Source organism: Felis catus, chromosome F2 (assembly GCF_018350175.1).
Source record: "Felis catus isolate Fca126 chromosome F2, F.catus_Fca126_mat1.0, whole genome shotgun sequence".
Lineage (NCBI taxonomy): Eukaryota > Metazoa > Chordata > Mammalia > Carnivora > Felidae > Felis > Felis catus.
This window is the reverse complement of record NC_058385.1, coordinates 77,877,147-77,885,374: the sequence shown is the minus strand read 5'-3', so window position 1 is coordinate 77,885,374 and position 8,228 is coordinate 77,877,147. Positions and strand designations below refer to the sequence as shown.

The following is an 8,228-nucleotide window of genomic DNA, read 5'->3' as shown; positions in this document are numbered from 1 at the left end:
TAAAAGTGTAGGGCATGTTTCTTAAATTCCACATATGAGTGCAATCATGATATTTATCTTTCTCTGAATGAATGATGAACATAGGGGAAGGGAAGGAAAAATAAGATAAAAACAGAGAGGGAGGCAAACCATAAGAGACTTCAATACAGAGAACAAACTGAGGGCTGCTGGAGGGGAGGTGGGTGGGGGGATGGGCTAAATGGGTGATGGGCATTAAGGAGGGCACTTGTTGGGATGAGTACTGGGTATCATATGTAAGTTATGAATCACTAAATTCTTCTGAAATCATTACCAACTATATGTTAACTAATTTGGATTTTTAAAAAAATTAGAAAAATTATGAAGTGCAGGTCCGATCAGATAACTCCACCATTGGAGCCCTGCACAAGTTTCCCATCCAGTACATTGTCGCCATGCCCTATATGACCTTTGCAACCTCCCATGATGCCTCTTGTCTCACGTTCTAAATGCCTTCTTCATCTCACGTTGCCCCAGTCACACTGGCTTCATTTTACGTTTCCTGGAAGCTTCCAGGCATGCTTTTAGTGTAGGGTTTCCACATTCTGTTCCCTCTGCCTGACACCCTCCTCTTCTAGATATATGCAATGACCACTTCCTCCTCTCCATCAATTCTGAGCTCAGGAGGCACCTGCTCTGTGGGTCTTTTCCAGACCTTCCCAGGACACTAAAACACTGCCCTGAAGTTGTCTCTACTACTTTCTGGCACTACAAGCCCCAGGTGAATTCAAGTTCTTCCTACAATCCTTAGTTTACTCCTGGCTTAATCTTGTCCCCTTCTGATTCCATCCCCAACTAGCCCAGGCTCTCACTCACCAACCTGAATCACAGTGACCTATCACACTTGTACCCCTGAACCATTCAAGCAGAAATTTCCATTCTGGGTCTAGTAAGCTTTGTCTGGGGTCTTATTTTCTGTGTTAAAGTTATTTGGTTAGTATGGTTGACATCTGTAGAGTAGTTAAGTGTTCAGTATGGCAATATGGCAATGTTTGGTAATCAGATGGATATAAGCTTTTGTTTTGTTTTGTTTTTGTATAGTGAATCATTTATTGGTAAGTACATAAGTACATGGTTTCAGTGGCAACAATAAAATCACATGAAGGGGAGACAGTATCAGATCAGACAAATAGATGCTTTTTTTAATCATCACAAAATCTGTGGCCATTAGGGCCATCTCATGGAAATCCAAAGTTGCTCAGAAGCCAAATCTTAAGAAGACAGATCCTCCTAGTAATCCATATGGAGTAGTTCCATAATTCCTGGAATCTGTAGAACCTTGTAGATCGTAACCTTCTAACCAAACATGACTTGTTGGCCTGTCATCATGGCTTTTAAATAAATCTGATGGACTGTTGGTGAGGATTTTGTTTCCTTCCAAACCAAATAGTCTTACAAATAACACTAGAGCTTTTTGCAATCACAGTGTCACCTCTTTGGACACCAGGAAAATGTTGATTAAGATTTTCTGCAAAGACAATATCTTAATTTTGTATGGAAGGCTCCACTGATGGCCCAGTACATAACAGTACCACCAGTGTATTCGGAGGCATAATGATCTGTACAGCCATATCAAATAGTATGGCCACGTTGGCAGAGTTTCTTCCCCCCCAGTACACCATGAAGCAAAGTTCCGTGTAGATACTTTCATCATTGACCATAGATCCGTTCTAACAATACTTTCAAATTTGAGGATAGTTGTGAGACTTCCAGAAAAAAAACAAAACAAAAATGTCTAAAGCATGTATCAAAGCCTGTGTGGGTGCTCTACAATTTCAAGATTCTTCTGGCCCCAAAGAACCCAGAAGACCCTAAGTACATAAGCTTTTTAAAAAAATTTTTTTAATCTTTTATTTTTGAGAGAGAGAGAGAGAGAGAGAGAGAGAGACCAGGGGAGGGGCACAGAGAGAGGGAAACACAGAATCCAAAGCAGGCTCCAGGCTCTGAGCTGTCAGCACAGAGCCCGATGTGGGGCTCAAACTCAGGAACAGTGAGGTTATGACCTGAGTTGAAGTCGGATGCCCAACCGACTGAGCCACCCAGGCACCCCAGTACATAAGCTTTTTAACTTAATGAATATTTCCTATATTTCCTATATTTGTCTCTGCAGTGATCTGTATGTATTTTGCCTCTGTCCACTGGAGAGCTGCTATATTATACTCTCATTTCATTGGATTCTGGAGAGTCTGTCATTGAGAAAACCCCATCTCACCCCTGCTTATTGACCCAGGATAGGCAGAGGAAGACAGGAGGAGGTGGAAGAGGAGGAAGATTACAAAATGCCCTTTACTTCTGGAACCAGGAGACACATTATTACTCTGCCCCTGTCTATCCAAAGTATGGAGTCTTGAGGCCAATGAATTGCTCTCTTTTCTTTCATGAGATGTAGTTGGCATTATGTCACTTGTTACTAAATAGTACTGAATGATGCAGTAACATGAGATTATTTTTCCTCACAGTTTAGGATAATAACAATACCTACCTCAAGGATTATTGTTAGGCTGAAAATTTAAAACAATCTCATGAAAATGTTGGTGAAATATAAAATCCTAGGTATCTGTTACAAGGAATTGTCATTTTTGTTAATTAGGGCTTGGGGCAGACTGACTTATTAGATGTGTAGATTCCATGTTGATTTAAAAAAAATAAGGCATCTGGTTAAACTTTTCCTGTATTATTTACCAAATAAAAGGGCTGTGGAAAGGGAGGAAGGCTGACCAGTCATCTTCTTTGTCCTTTCCCCTTGAATCCTGATGCTCATGAACCAAATCGTATGCCATCTGGTTTCTGAAATAAGGAAAATAAGTTGGTCTGTTCAAGATGGCATATCCCTAAAATCGTGGCTCTTAGCTCTGAGATACTTGAGTGCATGTTATCTATGGAACTAATTAAAATAAATACATTCCTAATGATATTCTCTTTGAGTTGGTCTTGGGTGAGTGGCCCACATCTGTATTTTTACTCTCTATAGAAGTTTCTGGTTTATTTAGCAAGTATTTATGAGTATTTTACTACATGTCTGATGCTATAATGATGAGTAAGACAAAGTTCTGCCCCTACAGAGCACAGGACACCCTGGGTGTCTGGGTAGAGCAGAGAACTATTCTAAACATTTCCATTGGCAAATTCTTCTCCATGATTCACTGCTTAATTGGAACTGTGTCACTTTAAATCCAATCCATGGCTCAGACCCCTGGGTTATATTCAGCTTAGCTAGCTGAATTTCTTAGCTAGATGTCTTTATTTAGTCCTATTATATTTGTTATGCATGAGATCTTTTAGGAAACTGAAAATTCTGTCATTAAGAATTTGAGATAATAGACGTTTTGGATTATTGTACTAATGGTCAGCAAAATATACCCCCAAGTTAAACAAAAGGCTTTAGCCGTCTTGTGGGCATTATTTACAGTGAGACTGGAAGCTTGGGTGTTTTAATAGTTTATACTTTCCAACAAAGAGACTCTGTCTGCACGCTACAACATGAGAGACCAGCAAATCAATATCTGTGATGAAAGAGCAGATCTCTTTTCTCTGACAGGCCATGTTGGGTTGGCATTTCACCTTTGAGGGTGGCTCACTAAAAGCAGTGAATTGGGAGGGGACACACAACAGGTCAACCAGATGAGACAAATCAACCCTAGAACCCACAAAGTGGATGCTACAAAGGCCATAATCTTCCTGTAGAAAAAAAACTAATACCATTCTCATTTATTTTTGCAAAGAAGTTAAAGCCCTTGGCTTAGCCACTCTTTTTGTTTTATCGACCTCCCATTGAACACTCACCTTTGTGCCCATGAGAGGTGGTGGGATGATGGGGGCTGATCTGAGGAGTCAAGACATCCAAGTGTTAGTCCTGACTCACAACTTACTCACCGTGTCCCTGAAATATTCATGTTTCCAGTTTTCTCTCTGTAGAGAAAGAGGGTTTATGAGACACTCTCCAGTTCTAACCTGATTCCATCTGCTTTGTTTGCAAACTCATCATTGTCTTACCCATCAATTATTAATAGAAAATATTTTGAATCAATACTACTATAAATAAAAATCTTTCAATTCTCTTCTCTATGCCACAGGTGAAATTGAGTGATATTTCTAACCACCCCCTCAGGAAAGTTTCCTATTTAGTTGTTTCTGGCAAGGCATGAATTATTAATATCCCAGCGATGTTTACATTTAAGAGTTCAGATTCCACCTTTTGTTAGCTATATAACTGAGGCCTGGAGTTCTGGTTTCAAGGATTTTCAGTGAGGGTGTTGCATTTTATCTGTTGTGGGCTTAATGGGTATTAAATAGTGAATATATGCAAAACCAATCATCTCTAGTAACTTTTTTTTAAATATTTTTAATGTTTATTTATTTTTGAGAGACAGAGATGTGGCATGAGTAGGGGAGGGGCAGAGAGAGAGGGAGACACAGAATCCGAAGCAGGCTCCAGGCTCTGAGCCATCAGCACAGAGCCCAATGCGGGCTCAAACTCACAGACCACGAGATCATGACCTGAGCCAAAGTCAGATGCTCAGCTGACTGAGCCACCCAGGCGCCCCATCTAGTAACTTTTATCTTTCCCATTTTCCCTCTTCAAATTCCACAAAAGAGTCTTTTAGATGTCAGAAATGATATCACACTGGAAAAATGGTTTGGGGACTTAACCAGTATTGTTTGTATCAATCAATTATTTCATGTCAGTTGCCTGAATATGCCTTGTGTTTTTGGGATCCTGGTTGTTTCTTATACCATGCTGGGTGACTTCAGAATAAAATATTCTCTAAATGTAAAGGATTTTACTGCTTTTAACATGATTTAGGCTTCTCCCTCCTCTTTAAAATGTGGCTTCTTTTAACCGCCATCAGCAGAGAAGCAATAAACAGATCATTAGCACTGATGATGTCATAATGGATAATGGAAAAGCATTAATTTTCATAATATCATCATTAATTATAGCTAACATTGAAATGCAGCAGGGCTGACTTTGTCTTATTAAATGAAGCAAAGGCTTTGAAATATTAATTAGCAAAATCAATCTCAATAAAATAGGTGATAGCAAAATTTATTGTTTAAAAACGTTTAAGCATACAAAGTAAAGAAAGTTTTGTAGTTTAAGAAGACACCATTAATATAATTTAGTGCTTCTATTTTACATCACATTATGCCGTGGAAAATCACTAGAGAATTCCAGGAATGTCTTTTAATTTTCCTCAATCTCAGTTTCCATCATCAAACCGAGAATGATATGGCCTACCTCCTATGTTAGTGTCTGGATTACATGAGATCATTAATGGGAAAACATTTATAAATAAATACCTTACACCTGTGAAGCATCACTTACTAGTCCTATAGGCAAGATGGGCTTGGCTGGAAGGGGGTACACCCCTCACTTTGCATTTCCAAAACAGTAATCATAGTTACAGCAAAGATCACAAATAGTCACGGAGCCCCTGGGTGGCTCAGTCGGTTAAGTGCTGACTTTGGCTCAGGTTGTGAACTCATGGTTTGTGAATTTGAACCCTGCATGGGGCTCTGCACTGACAGCTCGGAGCCTGGCACCTGCTTCCGATTCTGTGTCTCCCTCTCTCTCTGCTCACCTCTGTCTCTCTTGCTCTCTCAAAAAAATAAAATAAATTACAAATCACAAATAGTCAACTCTTATTAAATAATCCTGTGTTCTGGGCACTTTGTTAAACACTTTAGATAGATTATTTTATGTAATCCTTATAATACATATTTTTGAGGAAGCTATCTTAATGCTCACTTCACCAAAGAGAATATGAAGATCGAGGAGGCTAAGTTCCTTGCTCAAGGTCATAAAGGTCATGAGTGATGACACCAGATCTTGTTCACTGCAGAGGCCACCTCCTTAAACACAGACTGTTCTGTCTCAGAGACTATCTAGGCAACTTCCCTTGATCAGTGTGCATCGCCATGCCTCTGGTTGACCAGTTGGCCTTCTGTAATTATTTTATTTAGGTCAGCATGTGAGAGAGGAATCATTGAAGAAACTGCGATCAGAGAAAGAATCCTAAGGGGAGGTACTTGAGCTGACCTGACACCGTGTAACAAGGAATTGGTGAAAAGATTACATTCGTATGGTCTCCAACTGAGTGAATGTCCATTTGGCTATCATCGCTATGCTCACCCGAAAATCCAAAGTTCAGGGAGATGTAGGTTTGTTTTCAAGCAATTTATGGCATTTTATCTGGTCCTAAGTAATACATTTGATCCTTATTTTTTTTTAAGAAACTGAGTTTGAAAAACAAACATAAAGATAGCGTGTGCTCCTGTGCTCCCGTAATACTGTGTCCATACACCGTTTATGATCATTCCTAATTTATATGTCAATTCATTTGTTTTTATGTTCTACTCTTGACTCTACAGTTCTCAGGAACTGTGAGCACCACTCATTTTAGGGGTTAGCATACCATGGGGATTAAGACTCTGTCCCCACCCTCAAAAAAGGTAGTGGTGTGGCTAGAGGTAAATTACTTTACCTTTTAAAACATCGCTTTTATCACATTAAGATGGGGCTAATAATAAAGTAAAATTATAGGTTTCTTGGGATTGTTAAATGAGATGGCATATGGTACATGGCTTACAGAAGGAACCCAAAATATGGAGACTATTACTGTCTGTATATCTGTAGAACACCAACCGACAACTAGCCTGAAACACAAAACTATTAATTTTAAATTAATTGATCAATTGATACTAGGTTGATGAGTCCAGAGTTGTCCATAAATAAAACCACTTCCCATGAAATAGTAGACTTCTTTTCATTCATGAGGAACACGTTAGAAGCACACAGGACAGGTGTGTTATAAGATAACAGCCTGTGAAAATACTGATTCAATCCTGCCCAGACCTTCATGTCTGGGAGTCTATGAGCTGCAAATTAAATTCAGTATCATCTAAGATTCTTTCAAAGATGTGATTCTATATGTCTATGAATTAATAAAACAGTATAATACTGATATAATTTACACTTGGAGATCAAATTAGCAAGAAGTTTATTTATACACTATGGTATATACATGCAGAAATTTATGTGTTCATGTCCACTGCTTAAAAAATTGGGTTAGGAGCTATTTCTCAATCTCTCACTTTGCCAAAAAGATGGTTGCAGAATGAATATTGTCTGCTTAATTATTGATGCTGTGTTGATTTGTTTTCTCATAGCCCAAGCAACAACAACAACAAAATCCATCCAGAAATATAAGCAATAAAGTCACAGATAAAATGTATGGTTTAATTTGAGGAAAAAAAAAAACATATTTAGCTAGATCTGGCTAATCACTCAAATTTAATCTCCAAATTCCTTTCAAATGGCAGTTATAAAGAATGGAGTGCCATTTTAGCAAAACAGTAGAAATATTGATGGTATTAAGGCATGCTTTATTTAGGACTTACTATGTGTTAAGTGTAGACCAGACATTTTTAGACATCCTATCACAATCCATCCAATGTATTCCTCCAGGTTGGCTGGATTATGCCTACTTTACAGGTGGAAAATGACAGAGAATGGAGCTCTTTACATTTTCTATCTTTTTTTTTGAAAAAGTGACAAAGTGGAGGTTGGTCAGACCCCAGTGCATTTTCTCTTTCCATTGTTACTTGTGGTTTATGTCATGATCCTTTCCATATATTATTCTCTTTGTGTTCCCCTTACTCTCTCCTGCAAGTGTCTGTTGTGACAAGATTGGTGTGTGTACCAAGGTGTGACCCCATGCGATGTCAATGGGCTTTATACAAGTAAAAATAGAAATAACAAACTTTTGTTATGCTGTTCACATAATAACACATAAGTAATAGGGGAAATCAGCTCAGAAGTCAGAAAGAGGGTCAGAATGCTAACGAAATGGAACCATAGGGTTCGAGTTCTCTAATCTGTGGTGGAGACCGTGAGCCCTCTACTAAAATCCATCCTGTCTTTCTTCATCATATAACACCATGGCAAGTCTGGCGAACTTTGTTCCATATCCTTCCTTGCAGTTTTGTGTAGCTATAGCTTCCTAATATCTATTCAGCAGAATATGAGCAGAGATTATATGTGCTGGTTTGGGACTAAGGCTTTTAACATGAGGGTGCATCCTCCAAAGTCTCTTTCCACCCTCCACTGGCTGGACACAGTGAGCAAGGTTGGAGGGGAGGTTATTAGCAATACACAATGGAAACAAATGAAATTCCTGAAGGGCTCTTGCTAATGTGAGTACCAGGTC

General features: G+C 38.9%; 1 pseudogene; it reads right to left on the bottom strand.

Annotated features, from left to right (window-relative positions):
- Nucleotides 1–249: 249 nt before the first annotated feature.
- LOC105261388 lies at nt 250–1,669 on the bottom strand (annotated as a pseudogene).
- Nucleotides 1,670–8,228: the final 6,559 nt, after the last annotated feature.